The following is a 19,249-nucleotide window of genomic DNA, read 5'->3' on the forward strand; positions in this document are numbered from 1 at the left end:
GCCTACAGGACCTCTTGCCATTCAGAAAGGCTATCAAAACCCACCTCTTCTGTTCATCTCTCTGTTATGTTATAGCCGCATGTCCACTTCTGCAGTAGCCTATTTTCCTGCTCATTAAAGCGCCGGGACGCCCCTTAGCTGGGGCAGCTGAGCGCTATATAAGCACCTATAACATAACATAACATAACTTTGGCCCAAAGTAAGAGAAACAAAGGCTGGACTTGAAGAAAGTAGGAGGAAAAGAAATTTGGGAAAACAATAAAAAAGGAGAAATGAGAGATAAAAAAAACTGCAAACGTGTGATGAGAGTAGTATAGGAAAGAGGTATGAGGCGGAACAAAGACACGGCAGCCTTGGTATTCAGTAACCTCTGCATTCGGAAGTGTTGGGGGGCAGGGTCCAAATAAAAACTCCTTCTTTTGTCTTTTTTTTGTCTTTTTTACAACTTAATCACTAGTAAGGTGGCATAGTCTTCTGTCTCTCACTCCGCCCTAAAAAGACTTCACATCAGGGCTGTTGCCAGGTTCTCCAGCTATGCAGGGTCTGAGGATTCACATTTAAATTCAAACGCGTTAACACCAATTTCAAAATCTAGCTTAAGAGATGAATATACATTCAGGGCAGATGCTGTACCCTTATATCAGGATATTGTTTATTGGTTTCCAGGCTGATGCAGGGATGGATGAAAGAAGATTGTCAGGTGGGCTTACATTATATAGGCCCGGCTTGCTGTTGCAGCAGACTAACGTTCCTGAAGCATGCAGGTTTACTATGAAAGAAACATGCAGTATTGGGCCCCATTTTTTTTCTTTCAAAATTTGATTTTGGGAGAAATCACTATCCAACCCTCGCACAGCGATACAGGGGCAGAAACTCTTTTTTTTTCCAGTTACAACATAGGGTTAGAATTATATTTTCAATTGCAGCTTTTTGATCCTACATGGCTCTTGTGTCTTGCAATGTGCCATTTATATGATGTACTTATAGAAAACTCTGCACCACATACAACTCCTGCCACTAGAAATCCTACACGAATTAGGGGCTTATTATGAGTATGGTAGTTCTAGGACCGCCGCACTCGTGGTGGCGGACCGAATACCTAGCTCCGCCCGCCGTATTAGGAGTGCTGTGGTTGGCCCGCCAGCAGCCCGCTACAACACCGCCGGCACTGCCAGGATCCTGGATCCCGCAGTGCCGGTGATGTTGAGAGTGGGGAGGAATGAAGTCGGTACCAATCCCAGCACCGCTGTCCATAATACGACTTGCCCTTCCGCAAGCCTTTTCATGGCGGTGATGCCGCCACGAAAAAGCTGGTGGAAAGGCAAGGAGGGGGACCAAACAGGGTTCTGGGGCAAATCTGCCCATGAGGGTGGCACATGTTGTTACCCCCTAAAATTGCAATTTCATGCGAACACTGTGTGGCATGGACAACATGGTGCATGCCACACAGTGCATGTACGTGGAGCAGGCTATCTCATGGCAGCGGTATGTGGTGTAGGCTCTCCTAACATACCACTGCCATGAGAGCACTGCAGCACCACCCGCCTACCCTGAATTACAGTCATAATCCAGCGGGCTGCTGCAAAACGGGCTTGGAAGTCCTCCTTTGAGTGCAGCGGTGGTAGTCTCATAAAAGGACCTCCAAACTCATAATTAGACCCTTAGTACTGTTGGCTGTAAGAAGATGCCATCATGCTGTGCATGATATATATGAGCTCAATTATGGCTGACACAAATTAAAGGACTTGAAGATTCATTCCTGGATGCAAAAAACAGCAATTTAGCCAGTGGACCACACCTCCTCCCCAACGGAACTATCATACATGAAAACAATAGTCTGCAAAAGAAAATTCTGGGACTGGAAAAATTGTGCCTCTGTGACTGGACAAACTGAAAGAATGCTGTCTTCCACAACCACCCTAGACAAAATATCCAGGTACAGCGACCACTCATTTCTCAGTGTTTGGACTAGTTGAGGCAGCTACTTTCAAGATGGTCCTACATTGATATATATGCACACCCAAAGAAACTTATTTCCAGCACTGCTGCTTTCAATTGGATGATGACTGCAGTACTTTATAGATGCTGTTATCTAGTTGCATTTGTATACAGTGCTTCACTGATAAGGCGCCGTAAATTATTAGTAGAAAGGTAGACCTGTACTCCATAGGAGTTTTGGTTGTATTGCAAAGAGTGCTATTTTATACATATCATCTACAAGATGATTTCGATACTCCTTGCTAGCACTCAAACACTTTTCTGAGTGGTCTGGTTGCATTATTTATTGAGCGCTTCATACCCTTGGTGAAGCCAAGGACCTCTCTGATGGTTATCAGGCTCCTGGGCACCCTTCCGAGTGTGGAGCTGCATAGCTGTCGAATTCCACAGGTCCATACAGACGAATCAATCCAATCCCATTTTTTTTCCTTAGAATTGTGGGACTTGTAGTCCTGGTTTTATTATGGGTTAAATAAGACCACAAGTCCTACAATTATAAGAAAAACAAGCATTGGCATAGCCAATAGGTCGCGCCTTTGGGACCTTAGAAGTGGTTAGTCATGCAGCGAGGGTAGGAGAGAAGTGTGCTCAGGTACTCTACTCAGGGAGGGAAGAGGTAGACAGGCATGTGAGCAGGAGCACGGATTCACATTGAAGGTACTAATGCAATAAGTAGGGGCTCACGTACATGGTAAGTGGGAGAGGAACATTATGGAACACCTATGCTGCCGGACAAATAAGCATTAGCAAAGCCAACAGGCTTGCTGTTACACACTGACGTGCACTAACTTGCACGCAAGAATTGCTTTGCCAATGCTTGTGTCTAGCTACCAGCTAAGCTCCGATCATAGTAAAACAAGAAAAGAGTGTGATATTTATCAAACCAACATACTCTGAAACCACAGGGATCGGGATTCACTGCGTACGATAAAGAGTACCCAATTACGGTCACAGACCTTTTTAAATGTGGCGTAACGTGCTGATTTTGCTGATTACCGCATCCAAATGCTCATGTTTTGTTATTTATTGGACATTATTGCCTAGCAGGTTTTCTGACATTTATGCAGGCTGAACAAGACTCATCACATAACTTTTAATTGCAATATTTGCGGTAACTCATAACGTAATTATTCTGACTGAGCATAATGGTTGAGATTTATTGAATGTGTTCCCAGTCCCTTAAAACCAGTGCCATGTTCTAACGGTCCACTAGATGTCAGGAGTACTATGTTCTCCTGTTCGCTCGCTATACCAGTAATCGTGCAGCCAGCTGGTATCGTAGTCTCACCGGCGCAACTGAAGAAAATTGGAAATAATCTCCTGCTGGCAACCTAGGAGGACATAGTTGGAAGTGTTCTTTCTTGCAATTTTTGGAAGCTAAACATTTTCCTGATGCCCCTGAAACCCTCATGAGCACAGAAGCCTCCATGAACGCTTCCATGTGCGCTGTTGCCATTTTCTGGGCCTGTGCTGGCGTGTTTATCAGTACTCAAGGGCTTTAGCGCTGTTTCTTACTCCCCTCTTCGACCTCTGCATCTCTCTTCCGTGCACACCGACGTGAGTGAAATTCTCCAGATACAGCAGAGCCAACTCAGGGGCGCGTGCGCTTTCTATACTGAGAGAGGCAGCCCTTCTTATGGTAGTTAAGCAGTACGCACTATTTAAGGAATTTCGAAAATATGCAGAAAACTTTCTTCCTTGTCTGGGAGGGGCAACATGTTTAAAAACAGCTGTGAGCTGTTGGACTCCTCTGGGGCAAACGCTGGATTGCAGTGACAGTCAGGACTTTGACAGGGCCGGAACCAAAACCGCCACTAGCTAAGTGTGTCTTACCACCAACTTAGATAATGCGCTGAACGTACGAGCGCAGCAAGCAAGCCCCCTACCACTAAGGAGAGTTGGGGAGGGAGATTCTCCCCCTAAGAATTAAACAAACAAGCCTGCAAGTGGTGCATGTTCGCTGCAAGGAATGGAGCTGCCACTCTGTGCGCCGAAGCTCGCTCCCGCAAGCAAAATGCTGTGGGAGTGAGCATTTGCAAGAGGTGGTAAGTGCGCCCGCCAATACTCATTTGCAGCCTCCCTTTACAGATTGACACAGCCAAGAGCCAACCAAATGCGAGGGGGGAGTCAGACCCACACAGAAAAGTTTAGACTGATTACATGAATCTTCCCATAGAGCAGCGCATGCGCGCTGCGCTAGGCTCAACCTAAGAATGGGACTGGCCTCATTAACCTGGAAAAAATAGCAGCTATGTAGCTGTAAAAGAGTTGCTTGTAGCTATTCTATACAGAATATGTTTGGTAGGATGTGTAGGGAAGTTTCAACAACTTGTTGGAAGCAATGTTCAATTTTGGTATCATGCACGAGTGACCAGAATGCAGGTCTTTTTATTGTCTTGGTTCGCAGTGCTTAATACTTTGAAGAAAAGTGAGAGAACGAGTGAGCTTACTTTACATTTAGTTGTTCTGAATCACTCTCCTGAATTACCGGTTAACCCCGTGTTACTCATTTCCCAAGCATGGGTTTTCTTCTTAATAACCTTCATGTTAGTTAGTTCAATAAGCCTATATAAGACTACAATTCTCAGAATACTCTGCTTCTTTTTTTTCTTTTCAGAACAAAATTTTATTGGAGTTTTGCTGTTGACAGAATACAATGAGGTACCGCTTCCTAGATGTCGGAAAGGCAGTATGCACATAAATATCTTCGTAAACCAGTCATTCAATCAACATTCCAATATTATTACCTTACCCCGATCCCCCTGCCCCAAAACTCCCACCCTTAGAACTCCCCGCCCGGTACCCACCCCCAACCCCGCACAGTGTCTACATGGTCCATTCGAAAGAGCATAGTGAATTCAGCATCTATGCGTGTAACATTTCACCCAGAATCAACTAGTAAACGTTCAGCATCGGCATCTCACGGCGCCGGAGGGTCCAGTAGCAGGCCTCTGTAGTCCTCCCATCTTTTCAAAATTTGAAAATGTTTTCTGGGGCAGCCCCTGGCCTCAAATACCGGGCGTTCCAGCCCCATGTTATAGTCCATGCCCCTCTTCCACACCTCCACCAACGGGGCCCTAGGAGCCTTCCAAGCCCGAGCAATGTCTCTTTTGGCCACCGTTAGGCCCAGCAAAAGCAGGTGACGTTTATAGATATTTCCTCCCACTTGCTCCATGACATGGAGAAGGCCCAGCTTCGGCGAGCGGGGGAGGTCCCAGCCCAACACCTCCGTCAGACAATCCCACACACCTGTCCAGAATCTCTGCAACCCCGCACACGCCCACACCGTGTGTATAAAGGAGCCAACTGAACATCCACACCGCAGGCAGTCGGGGGAGGCTATCAGACCCGCCCACCACAGGCGATCTCTAGTATAGTATGCCCTATGCAGGTATTTAAATTGAATAAAGCGCAAGCGCACCGCAACTGCTGCCCCCCTTGGGGCCTCCAGGGCTTCTCTCCAATCCTCCTCTTCCAGGCCTCCTACATCTCCCCCCCCACACAGACCGCAATTTATCGAGTGAAGAGGAGCAGTGTGTAACGAGTGTTTGATAGATAGTAGATATTTTCTTAATTTCCAAGTCCCCCATGAAGACCTTTGCCTCCAGGGGGCTGAAGTCCGGCAAAGAGTCCAAGCCAACTAATGCGGGGGACAGAGCGTGTCGGAGCTGCAGGTATCTGAAGAATTGAGTACGGGGCATATCATATTCGTCTCGTAGAGCCTGAAAGGACTTAAGGGTCATGCCATTCATGACGTGGCCCAGCGCCGAAATGCCAATCGCATCCCATCCACTGAATCCCCGCAGGGACGCCAGTGCCGGAAGCCTCCCATTGTGCCACAGTGGGGTTTCCTTTGTCAACGTGTTCCACCATCCCATGCGACGGAGAGTGCCACGCTACACCTGAAAGACCACCTGGGTGACCATCGGGAGCCTCTTTCTTATGGCCGCCGAATACAAGATAGTATGCAGCGTGTCTGGGTCCATTAGGTATCTCTCCAGGGCATAGGCCGGGTCACCCCGGGCCCGATACCACCACTCGTTGAGGACCAAAAGATGTGATGCCTGGTAGTAAGACAGGACGTCGACGTGGCCAGCCCCCCACAATAAGTAGAGAGGAAGCAGGTGAGGAGCGCTACTCTTGCCGCTCCCCCGGCCCACAAGAACTGACTTAGTGCCGAGTTTACCTGCCAAAACCACTGCGGCGATATAGGATATGGATGATTTTGTAATGGATACAGAATCCGGGGGAGAGCTACCATCTTGAATATGGCCGAGCGGCCATAAATATTCAAAGGCATCCTAGACCAAATTTTCATATCAGACCGTATTTTGTCCCACACTGGTAGTACATTGCGTGACCAGGAGACTCCGGGCACATCCGTCAGAAAAACACCCAGGTACTTAATGCCCCCCGCAGCCTCCTGTAGGGCCGATGCCCAGGAACCCAGGCTACCTCGCCTCCCCAGCACCCACAGCTTCGATTTCTGCACATTCAAGTTAAGACCAGACACTTCACCAATTATCCGCATTATTTCAAGGACCCGGGGCCCTGATCTATTCAGGTCGGTAAGGAAGAAAAGAACATCATCGGCATAGAGCGCGATTCTGTCGGACGGCCCCGCCTCCCACTCAACGCCGCGCATCTGTGCGTCTATCCGCACCCATCCCGCCAGCGGCTCCATGGCCAGGGCAAACAAATATGGTGAGAGGGCAACCCTGCCTGGTGCCTCGGCCTATAGGGAAGGGGCTGGACACTGCCCCGGCCACTCTCACAGCTGCCGTCAGGTCTGTATACAGTAGCTGTACGTACGATAGGAAACGCGGACCCAAATTGAGGCGAAGTAGGAGCGCTCGGAGGTATGTCCAGCTCAGCGAATCGAATGCCCTATCGATATCGGCTAGTAGAAGCGCCGCCGGGATTCCTGCTGCCCGCGCTGCCTCCACCACCAACTGCGCTCGTCTGATGTTGTGTCTCGTCGCCCTGTGGGGCATAAACCCGGCTTGATCCGGGTGGACCAAGTCCGTAATGTAGGGGAGGAGGCGATTAGCCAAGGCCTTCGCCAGGATTTTCACCTCGACATTAAGCAGCGAGATCGGACGGTACGATTCAGGGCGTTCTGGGGGCCTCCCAGGTTTACAGGAAACCACAACCTCCGCATGTCGCCAGTCCGCCGGTAGGCGCCCACGGTCCCTGGCCGCCTCCAGTGCCTTCCTGTAGCGCATCCCCAACTGGAGATGAAACGTTTTCATAAATTCGCATGGGAAGCCGTTGGGCCCTGGGGCCTTACCAGTATTCAGTTCCCCCAGCGCCGCTCCCAGCTCCTCCGCCGACAGTGGGAGTTCAAGCCGAGCACGACCTTCATCCGAAAGAGTCCGGGGTGAAAGGTCCGCAGGGAATTTATCAACCTCCTCCGCCTGGAGAATTTCCCGGGGGGTGTACTGAGCCGCATAGTAATGCGCAAAGGTAGCGGCCAGGACCTCAGGGGCAGTCACGGGGTCTCCCGCCTCATCCCGGAGTCCCGGCAGGGACTGAGCCTGGAAAGCGCCCTGGCAGAGCCTATGTAGCATCGTGCTGGACTTGTCCCCCCATTGATATATCCTACTCTGAGTAGCCAGCCATAGCTGACAGGCCTCATCTAGCAATAAGGAAGTGTACGATTGCTGAAGGCAGAGCAATTGCTCCACCGCATCATCTCTCCCCCCGAGGCACATTCTGCCTCCAGGCTGCGGACCTGAGTCGCTGCCTCCTCAATGGCCCCCCTACGGGCCCTACGATGTGCTGCACACCAAGCGATGTCCACTCCACGGAGCACTGGTTTCAGGGCCTCCCATAAGGTCATGGGATCGGTGTCCGGCCTATCGTTGTAGTCCCAGTAGTGTGCTGTAGCCTACCTCATATGTGACTGGTATTCGTCTTGCTGCAAGTGCCACGTGGAAAGGCGCCACCGAAATGGCTGCCGCCTCCTATCTAAGAGTAAGTCCATTGTTATCGGGGAATGATCCGACAGACCCCGCGGAAGTATGGAAGTAGAGTCCACCCTCCCAATCCAGGGTTGAGGGATGAACAGGTAATCGAGTCTAGAGAAGGATTTATGGACTGCAGAGACATAAGTGAATTCGCGACTATGTGTATGTTGGTATCGCCATGCGTCTACCCAGCCCATCCCCTGCACCAAGCTGCTCAATTTAGTAGGGGTGTCCACCATTAGGCCCCCTCCGGGCTTACATCGATCCATCCTCCCACTCATCACGTCATTCCAGTCACCGCCCACTACCGTTAACACACTCGGGACTTCAACCCAAACATCGAACAGCCGCTCTATAAGGGCCTCCTGCAGCGGGGGTGGAGCATACACACTGCCAAACACCATGGGCTCATCCCCCACCATCCCCTTAACGAATGCAAATCTGCCATGGGCATCTATCCATTGCGTCTCATGCGTATAGGACACCCTACGGTGTATCAGTATCGCGACCCCCCGGGACCCTCTCGCAAAGCCTGCGTGAAAGACCTGATCAGAGCCATATCTTCGTAAGCTAAGGGTTTTGGTTCCCAGGAGGTGTGTCTCCTGTAAGAGCAGCACATCAGCCCCTTCCCTTTTCCCTAGCCGCAAAACTGCACCTCTTTTAACTTTGTCGAGCATCCCCCTCACATTCCAGCTCATAATTTGCAGCGAAGCCCGCGGGAGGCCCGTTTCAAGTACCTCAGCCACCATCCACAGGCTAAAGTTTCAGGATGCTGGGCTTCAGAGGCCACACACAGATACATAAAACCGACCATGCTCTCGTACACACTGTGCTAATGCTAAGTACCCCAACCCCCCCAACTCTCCCCCAGACCCCCCCAGTCTCCCCCAACCTCCCTCCATGTCCACCCCTGCCCCAAACTGTGCCCACAACTCCCCCTCCAGACCCCCACCCCATACCTCAGCAACATTGAAGTACCTGTCGCGGTGTAGACGATCCCAGCCCTCCAACGGGAGGTCAGAGACCTGTGGAAAAGTAAATTTTGCCATGTTCTGTGTCCCTACGTGTCATCCATCATATGTTATGTGTGCATGATCAATATGCATATGTTATTCCCCATGTCCGATTAATGACGCAATTATAGTTGTGTCCACCTCTAGTATGTCAGTTTCCAGTCCTCGTGAATACTACGAATATCAGGCCTATGTAAAGCTACGTTGCCACGTTTCTCAGTGTGCACGTTATTTCAATTGACAAGTCCCCGTTTTCTAGGCCTCAAAAGGGCCTGGACATCAGATTCAGCTCCTGTCTCCTGAAGCCTCGTTAAGGAGCGATACAGCCCCCACCTGTATCCTCGACCTTTCACTTGCTTCCTGCCTCACAGTGCCCGGTGCAGCCTGGCTCTGCCTCCGAGTCTGCCAAGAGTATGTTATGATTCCAGCTATCAGTTTAGTCCTCCTTCTCTGCATTCCTAAGCTACTGAACTGCATCAATAGTTTCCGTCATTGTCTAGCCTTCACGTCTCCATGTTAGAGAAATACTGTATTTACTGGTCATTTAATATTCTTCATCACGCACTACATGTAGAATAATGCATGGTCCAGTCTTAGAGTCAAGTTAGCTTTTCCCCTCATGACTTCTAGTTTATATCAACATGTTCCCTAAACATCAGATACTAGATAGGGTTTAGGTACATGTCGCTCCGACCCTCCAGACTTTAGTCTCTGCTCCTAGCACAGAGTTCATAGCCCCCAGCTTCTCCTAGTGATACGTCATTGCCAGTTTACGCGCACCACCAGGTTAGAGGTCCCGGCTCCTTAGGTAGCCCCCTCCAATGTTTCCGCCCCATTCATGACATATTCTGTTACGTCTGCACCACATGTCTATGTATACGCCCAGTTACACCTACTTTTACTGTTATCTTTCGCGACTGCTACGCGTCACGCCTTCTGCTCCACCCACTGCTACGCCTACTGCAATGTAATGCTATGTGTTCGCGCTATGTATATATGCCCGGGTATTGTTATTAAAAGTTAGCGCGCTCATCCCAGACCCAGCCCCGGCAGCTGCCGGGCCACTCTAGCCCTGCCATTCTGTTCCTATGCAGGTTGTCCTGATCCTGTCCTTATGCTGTAATAAACCTGCAAAACTCCTACTACCTCGAATCTTGACTCTTATTTATTGAGCTATCTGTTATGATATATGCCTAGTCAAAAATAGGGTATTATTTATTTATTTACCACAGACCCACTAGGCCAATGGATCCCACCCAACTACCCACCTGGTCTGAAACAACCCCTCACCCAACTCACAAAACGAACTTCGGGAGTAGACCCGCCTTCTCTCGTGCTTCTCCCGACCCATGGTCCACCTACATACAGTTACATGTGAAGCTAAAGTTCAGGTGGCATGCCCACAATAAGCAGTATCGTTCCTTACTCGACCACAACCCCTCAGCGGCCACCGGGGGCCTTAATGTCAGTCGGACTCAAATTAATAGAAGGCCTCACAGCTTCAGGGTTTGAGAGTCCGTCCCTTCCGCATCTTCCGCCGCTTCCTCCCGAGGAGGTGGTCGCTTCTTTGAGCGCGATCTCCAGTTGCTCCTACTACGGGATCGTCGTGGTGTTCCCGGACGTCCCGCCGAGGATGATGAATCAGAATCACGTCTCGGAGGGGTATGTACTTTAACGCGCACTGTTTCATCTGTCCAGGCAAAAACCTCTTCCGGAGAGTTAAAGAACTGGGTACGGGACTGGAACACCACCCGTAGGCGGGCCGGATAAACAGGGCATATTGAATCTTGATTTCCCGCAGTCACGCTTTCGCTGCAGTAAAGGACTGTCGTTGCTGTTGCACTAGTTTGGTATAGTCCGGAAATATCAGAATTTTGTGATTCTCGTACATTAGAGGATCTTTGGCGCGGGCTTGACGTAAGATAGTGTCCCGGTCGTGATAATTGAGCAGTTTGGCGATCACTGATCGGGGGCGAGCCCCCACTGGCGGCTTTGGAAGAAGTGCACGATGTGCCCGCTCCACGACAAAGCAGCGCGAGAGGGACTCCGGGGGAAGCCACCCTTCCAGCCACTGGGTCAGGAAGGCCTCCATGTTACCCTTCTCACTGTCCTCCGGGAATCCCACAAACCGCAGGTTGTTCCTCCTGGCCCGTCCTTCCGCATCCTCAACCCGGAGCGCTAGACCCTTTTGGATCCCCTCCATGGCGGCCATCTTCTTCTTGAGGATCACAATATCATCTTCCACCTCCGTGATTCTGGTTTCAGTTTCGGTAATGCAGGCGACAGCATTGCGTAAGTCTTGTTGGAGCAAGGTCACATCCGCTCCGACCGCCCCAATTTTTGCATCCAGCATGTCCCTTGATTGTGTAATCGCTGCCATCAGCGCCGCGTTGTCCGGTCCCGAGCCTTGTTGACCACCGGGTGCCCCCGCACCCCCACCCGGCCCCGCAAATTTGTCCATCGGGCCCTGCTTCGTGGTTCCGCTGCAGTTTCCACCTCTCGTCATGTTGCGCTTGGGGCACAGGGGCAGGCCGTGGGGAGCACGGGAACCCCGATCCAACCTCCGCCGCCCTCTCGAGGTCTGGGGGGGGGGGGAAGCACACACGATGTTCAAGGGGGGGGTCGGCACCCTCGCTCTCATCCAATTGAAGGCCCACGGAGCTGGCACCCGCACCTTGACCTCACACACCCAACCTTAAATCAGGAGGTTCTAGTCGTCGTGGCAATGGCGATATCTTAGCAGGGGTTCACTCCGCCACCTTCAGGGCCCACTGGAGGCAGCTCGGGCCTCCCTCCGTGCGCCCTCGTGTATTCTCCAAGTCTCTCTCGGAGTCCCGCCGCCGGCCGAGCGCCGCCTAGGTTCAAGGGGGGGGGTCTCCGCGTATGTGTCCCCTCTCCGCGGCCCGAAGTAGCCGCCGAACGAAGGGTCCCGCTCAATTGAGTCAGAGGTTCACAGACTCAGCCACCAGCCAACACGTTGATCGCCGCAGCACCCAGAGGAGGCAGACGCAGGATGTCAAGAAGGGGGGGGGGGGGAGGGGGGGAAACGGGAAGGCAGCAGCCCCCCAAGACTCAGAGGCCTCCGGAACCCCCGCGGTCCGACCCAACCGCCGATCGGTGACAGCTCACCGCCACAGGAGCGTCCCCTCCCCCGCAGGGCCGCCCGCCAAATCACGGCCTCTTACCCCACAATCTCTGTCGCCGTGGCCCCGCTGCTGCTCCTCCTCTGGGCGACGACTCTCAACCAGGATCTCCGGTGTCAGCACGGCTATGGCCGAGATCAGGGTCGGCCCGCCTCACTCTGGCGCCCCCGGCGCCACCGCACTTTCGGGCGGACCGCTCGCCACGCCAGCTCCCGGCTTCAGTGTGCAGCGCAGGCCGCGCCTCGGTCAGGGCTCAGGACGGGAGAAGAAAGGCATCGAGGGCGCCCAACTCGCTATCGGGGCTCCCCCTCCGCTGTCCGTGGGCAGCCACCTAGTCTGGGTGTCCCCGGGTCGGGGCAACGCAGGATATTCAACAGGATATCGTGCCGGCGGGACGGAGCTCATTTAAGCTGCGTCTGCCATGCTCGCCGCCTTGGCCACGCCCCCTACTCTGCTTCTTTTGAAGGGAATATTATGAAGGTAAATGTCCCATCATCAGTAGCCCTATGTACTGGTAGCACTGCAGCACAATGTGTGAATTGAATATTACATTCCTTGATCTACAATGCTTACAACATTGCATTACCGAAGAGGTACACCGTCTGAAAAATAGTATAGACAGTCCGACGCAGTTGGGGTATCCAGTAGTGGAAAGTAGAGGGAATGTTCTGGATACCTGTTCCAACACCTATTTCTGCTAAATGTGTCCAGGTGTCATTTTCTGACACTAGGACAAATTTCAGTAGCCGGGCCAAAAGACAGACCTATCTAAAGGACTATCAGCCCCATACTGGATGGGAGTTATCTGGAACCTAACAGGTAGACATCAAAGCAATGGAAGAAAACAAGGGCGCACCCTACTTGTGAAGCCATAACATGATTTGGAGGCAGGTTTTTACCTTTGTTCAACTGCCTATGCAAGAGATGTACTTCCACTGTAAGAATCCAATACATATATATGGCTGTATGTGTAATTAAACAAATATTGATGTACATGGCAGCATTTTTTTAAATTTAACACGGTGTGCTCTGCAGCAGGGACATTAACCTTCTATGTTACTTTATAAGTCAAAACTGTGCCTAGGCAAAACACATAACTATCGCAAAACTGGGATCTTTGCAGCAGGTGTCTCAACCCTGTAAGATATTTTTTAATGCAGCTTCTTTGAGACCGATTATGGAACAGACGGACTGTCACGTTTGTCTTTGTTGGCAATGTCTTTGCAACAGATCCCCCCCCCATTTTACAATCTTCACGCCTCGTGATTCCAGCCCCTTTCCTCTGGCATATATTGTCCCCCAATGTATAAGTTACAGAGTAAATGTTTTCCAATTCCAGCACTGGGGGCATCTAAAACACAGAGGACGTGATATTTGGGTAGCTGACAGCCTCTCCAGTGTTATCGCTCGGCGCGCAACAATGACGTAGACTACGCCATACGGTTATGACGTAATAGCTTGCAGGGCTCGCTGAACAAAATCGAGCAAAGGCTTTTATGTTTTTTAGATTAAACTTTCAATATCCGACAGTGAAAGTTTGGTTCGTGTTGTCGGGGAAGAGGGGCTGTGAGCGGAGTGTTAGTAAGGGGCCACGAAGTAAAACTGTTCATTCACTCATGCAGCCGCGGTCTATATTGGGAATAAGAGGCTCTAGCAGGGGTTATCAGAGACTCGGAAGGGCGTCATAATATAAGCAAGCTCAACGAGATGAGCGAGGAAATACGGACAAGGAGCAATCCTCAAGCAGTGTTTCGAGGCAGGCCATCGCTGGTTAAGGAGGGAGAAGAGTAACAGTTTGATTCCCTTAAATAAATATACTTACATGGCTGGTAGTGCGAGCCGCTCAGCGACCAACTCTGTTTATAATTAGTTCTCTGGGCTGCACCCTGTATGCCTTCGTATCGCTCATATCATCAGCAGCTGAACCAGGATCCTGCAGTGCGTTAAACTGCTGCTCCTCCTGCTGGACCGGAGGACTCATCACACTATTTTGCTGCTCAGGCAAATAGGAAGATCTTGGGAGCATGCTAATTTGACTCTTGAAACTGGGCTGTGGCAGTAGTGGGGACTCGAGGAGAGACCGGGTGTTGGAGGAATCCGCAGATTCGTGCATCGTGCCTGCTAGCTACCGCATGAAAGAACTTACCTTCCATCCCCGTTATTTTCACCGACGCACTTTGCTGTCACACGGCATTGTGGGAGTTGCAGTTCCAAGATGTGAAAAAACTGCAACAGGTGAATGCGATCATCAAAGGGGAGGAGCAGACCTGTTGGAACTATTCTTCAACAGCAGCAGGACACACTCGGTGATTCTTGGGTCCGGTGCAGGGCGCTGACGAAGGAAATGATCCGAAATGCATTCGCCGCCACTGGAGCGAAGTCCTTTTTCATTAAAGTCTTTCCTACCTGTTCCCCTGGGTTCCTGCTTCATATATGTATGTATATATATATATATATATATATATCTATCTATATATATATATATATATATATATATATATATATATATATATATATATATATATATATATATATATATATATATATATATATATATATAATTTTTTTTTATATATATACAGCGCAAACTCGACCCGAAGGTATTGAGGCGCTTTACGTGAGCACCCGTTACATTACACAAGAACACATTCATTTTTGGTAGGTAAGGGAACTTTAGATGATTAGCCCAGAATTACAGGCCCTTACGCCACACCCTCTCCTCCTTTGATCCTGAGACATGTGAAATGATGTATGCCATACGTGCCACCATTTAAAAGAGTGAAGTGGGAGATAAAAAAAATGATTTTGAGAATGTATTTCTCCTATTGACTTCTATTGAGATAGGAATTGGGTCTATTGGCATGGATGGGACTTGCTAATGTGCTGCTACGGGTTTCAAAATGAGAAATGTAATCATACGTTTTTTCCTTACCTGTCGGGAGCACAGAGATTGTGCTATGGCAGGCAGAGAGAACGTGAAAAAAAATGATGTGCACTGGCGTACAGGAGCAGATTACTGGGAGTGCATACTCCCAGTGACACAAGACCAGTTTTTCGATGCAGGAATCAGGAGGCGGGAGACTAGCCTTGAAATCGGTAGTCTTCCGCCTGAATCTGGAAGGTGGCATGTATCTGTATGCCACCACTTCTACAAGGGAAGGTTGCAGCCGCGGCCCATGCAGCTAAGAGTGGTGTGAGGGGGGTGGGGGATTTTAACAGACGACAACAGAAAATTAAATAAATAATCAATTTACCCTCTTCGTTGTCTGTTGAAATCCCCCAACCGGCCCCACTGCCCACCACTCTTACCTGCATGGGCCGCGGCTGGGAGGATGAACTCTAAATTTTAATAACCAAAACGGGCTGGTTTTGGCTTTAATGTGGCGAGTACTTTAGTGGGGATATCTCGTGCCATTCGCTCATCACCATTTGATCATCCCTCCCCCAGTGAAACGCTTACACATGACTGTTGTCCACTGCGTAGCTTTATTATTATACCAAAACACCATTTTATTTGTGGGTAAAACCTCCCACATTGACCATTTTATTGAATACACACATAAATGATGTGCTCCATACATATGCGCCACCAGTTAACATGTATTTACAATTCGTCATCTCTAGAGGCGTGTTGTACCAGCAGGACACATCACCCCCTTTTCCAAGCACCAGCTACTAGGGTAGGGCCAGAGAGTCCAGGACCACCAGCAGGACGGCCCCCTCTCCCGCCAGCCCAGAGCCGCCATAACTGCCTCCCCTGCTGCAGGGTCATCCATTTTCCGTCCAAAAAGAGTCCCCCAGCCTTTTCTCTTATCCGGGACCCCGCCACTCAGTATTGAACTTAGGGATGGGTGGGTGGGCAACTGTTGATCCGGCTAACCTGCAATCCCCCCGAGGCGAGAGACAAAAGAGGGCTGCTCCCTGGGAGCCGTAATTTTATCAACTTGGGGGAGGGCTCTTAGACGCCCACCCTGGCATCTCATCTTACTGCGAGACCCTCCCCATGACCAGCCTTGGAGAAACAAAACTTACTCTCCAGGCCCAGAATTCCCACTAAAGGCCCCCCTCCCTTAGCCGCGGGGGTGGCCTCTCATAGTGGGGATATCTCGTGCCATTCGCTCATCACCATTTGATCACCCCTCCCCCAGTGAAACGCTTACACATGACTGTTGTCCACTGCGTAGCTTTATTATTTAACCAAAACACCATTTTATTTGTGGGTAAAACCTCCCACATTGACCATTTTATTGAATTCACACATAAATGATGAGCTCCATACAAATGCGCCACCGGTTAACATGTATTTACAATTCGTCATCTCTAGAGGCGTGTTGTACCAGCAGGACACAACATCACCCCCTTTTCCAAGCACCAGCTACTAGGGTAGGGTCAGAGAGTCCAGGACCACTAGCAGGATGGCCCCCTCTCCCGCCAGCCCAGAGCCGCCATAACTGCCTACCCTGCTGCAGGGTCATCCATTTTCCGTCCAAAAAGAGTCCCCCAGCCTTTTCTCTTATCCGGGACCCCGCCACAGGGCAAGAAGCCCCACTGGCACTCTTGCCCTCCCCGGCACTACAGCCCTGCTAATCTTCCAAAGTGTAAGGCAATAGCCCCCAGAATATTTTGCACAAACACTTCCAACCCTGCCCTGGACAGGTGCATCCCCCCTGCCCGGTACTCATCTGAGTTCAATGCCTGCAGCAGGCTATGTCTGATAACACGTATCTGTGACCCCTTCAACAGTTTTTCTACCTCCCTATTCATCCTCCTCACCGACAGACCAAATAATCGCAGTGTACGGCAGTACTCTACTGATCTATGTAAGTAGAGAGAATAAGGCCTCCTTGGCTCCCCTCCTGCCCCCAGGGATCATGTTTTCTGTCCAGAGTGAATCACCAGCACATATGGAATAGGCAAACCTTTGTTGAGCGCACTCCGCAAATGAGCTGAGACATCCTCGGCCCATTGCCCCTCAATCCCTAGCCAATCATGAATGACTCCCATGGCCCTTTGCGTCTTGTCCACCCAGACTCTCCGAACCATTGCCCTGCTCTGAATATGACCGAATCTCCACACCAGCATACTTGCGTCCTCTGACTTGCCATCACTGCAAGCGAGACCAAAAGAGAACAGAGAAAGAAAGAGGTGCATCAATACCGATCTGCCGCAAATACCGAACCTATCTACACCAGCTGCGGTCGCACATAGCGCTCAAAACTCAATGAACTCCACCTGCCCACCTTCTTAATTGCACTCGATGAGAGTCCCAATGCTGCTGCTGTAGTGGCCGCCCCAATACGGAACGAATGTGATGTGAAATAAGCTATGTCCTCACCCAACAATTCCAGCGCCCGCTTTCATAATCGTGTGAACTGGAATCTCGTCAACGGTGTACCATCTGCGTGTACCAGCAGCCTATCATCACCGCACCCCGGCCTAATCTGCAGGTACTTCCCCATCAACATCACCGGGCAGTAACCCGCACCCTGAACCGCTCTTAGTTGCACCCATACCCCTTTCCCCAGGGGATCTGTCTTCGACCTCCGCACTCTCACTTGCAGTAATTCTGCGGCAACCACCACATCCCCAACAGCCATTCCCCCTTGTCTGTCCATCTTGGAGCTTGGCACTAGCTCTGATATCCGAAACGCCCCAAATAATGCTAAGGAATAGGCTAATCGCAACCATTGCACCTCATAATGCGACCAACATACCTGTGGTAACACCCCCAAGATATTCTCCAACCTGTTGGAATCTATGGGTCTCCTGTTATCCTTCTCCCTTGGCGCCAGTCGTTCCCAACCTTTCATAGCCCTTCTAACTCCGAGGTCCTTAGTGGGATCCGCTACTCCTTTCATTCCTGCAAAGAAGGCTATTGCCGACAAGTGTCTGCGCACCAGAGTCAATGACCTTCCCTCCTCTCTCTGGCTGACTATGAACATGAGAACCCCCTGTAGTGTAAACTCCCCTGCACCCCCTTTGTTCTATAGGACCGCTATGTACACCTGCCATGCCCTTTCATACCTACTCTTAGTCTTGGGTGCAACCGAAGCCGCTATGAGGTCGGAAGCAATGGGGCACAAAGCTTCCACAGGCTTTCCGGGAAGGCCGTCAACTGACCGTCTGCTTGTGGCCATCGCGCTCTGAATTCTGGCGACTTAAAAACGAGACAGAGAGTGAGCTACTGTGTTTACCACACCTGGCACATGCTTAGCAATAAAATGCACCTTACGCCTGAGCCACTCCTGCACCAACACTTTCAGCAAACGGAGTACACCACCTTGCTCCTCGCACCGATCCGAAACTGACACTGCCCGCTGCATCCGTGTATAGTTCTAATTCTCTATTGTCCTGTGCTGATTGTTGCCATCTCACTGATCCATTGAAGTGCTCCAAGAAATCACTCCATGTGACCAAATCATCCTGTCCGCCTAGTGTGGTGGGGTTTTGCCCTCAAACCTGACATTGCCCTGGCTATATTCTTTGAAAAGACCCTGCCCATAGGTATCACCCGCAGTGCAAAATTAAGTTGCCCCATCAACACCTGCGTGCCCTTATGTAAAAAGTTCAATCGGGTCAGGGACAATCGATATTTGCCCGGCAGTATTGCCTCTGTGACCCTCTAGTTATTTAAATCAATGAAGAGGCAGGCGCTGGAGACTGGAAAGCAGGAAACAAGGGTTTTTATTCTCTCCGGAGGAGAACACAACGAAACGGACAGAAGGTATCGTTCTGAGGTGCTCTAACTGTATTCCTGAGGCCTGGCCTCTTATACACACATTTATGACTTTATTGTAGATTACACATACATGTTAAAGCTTTGATGTACGGAAAAGACATTCTCGGAACTCCCCTTTGGGCCCGTTCCCACACACATTTACAGTTGAAGTCCCCACCCTAGTCACAACAGGTGATGAGCATCGCGCAGCTGGATAATCCGCCGATTCACGGAATGTGGGGGGTTTGATCGGATCTCATGGGGTGGGGGCTTTGATCAACCCGGGGATTCTTTGATGGGGGAAGCTTTCTATTGTACGGGGAGGGGCAAGGATGGTATCGGCAGAGCTGGGTGTCGGCTTGGGAACGGGGAGGACAAAACGGGCACACGGGGAAAAAGGGTTTTGCA

The 19,249-nt window shown here is 50.5% G+C and overlaps 1 protein-coding gene across 1 annotated transcript in view; it reads right to left on the reverse strand.

Moving 5' to 3' along the window:
- Nucleotides 1–14,041, reverse strand: part of LOC144782100 (hyaluronidase-3-like) — an 84,668-nt gene extending 70,627 nt beyond the window's left edge. Inside the window, exon 1 of the mRNA XM_078661263.1 lies at nt 13,946–14,041. The gene's annotated coding sequence lies outside the window, so the exon portion shown is untranslated. The remainder of the gene's footprint in view (nt 1–13,945) is intronic.
- Between the last annotated feature and the right edge of the window lie 5,208 nt (nt 14,042–19,249).

The sequence above is a fragment of the Lissotriton helveticus genome, chromosome 9, assembly GCF_964261635.1.
Source record: "Lissotriton helveticus chromosome 9, aLisHel1.1, whole genome shotgun sequence".
Lineage (NCBI taxonomy): Eukaryota > Metazoa > Chordata > Amphibia > Caudata > Salamandridae > Lissotriton > Lissotriton helveticus.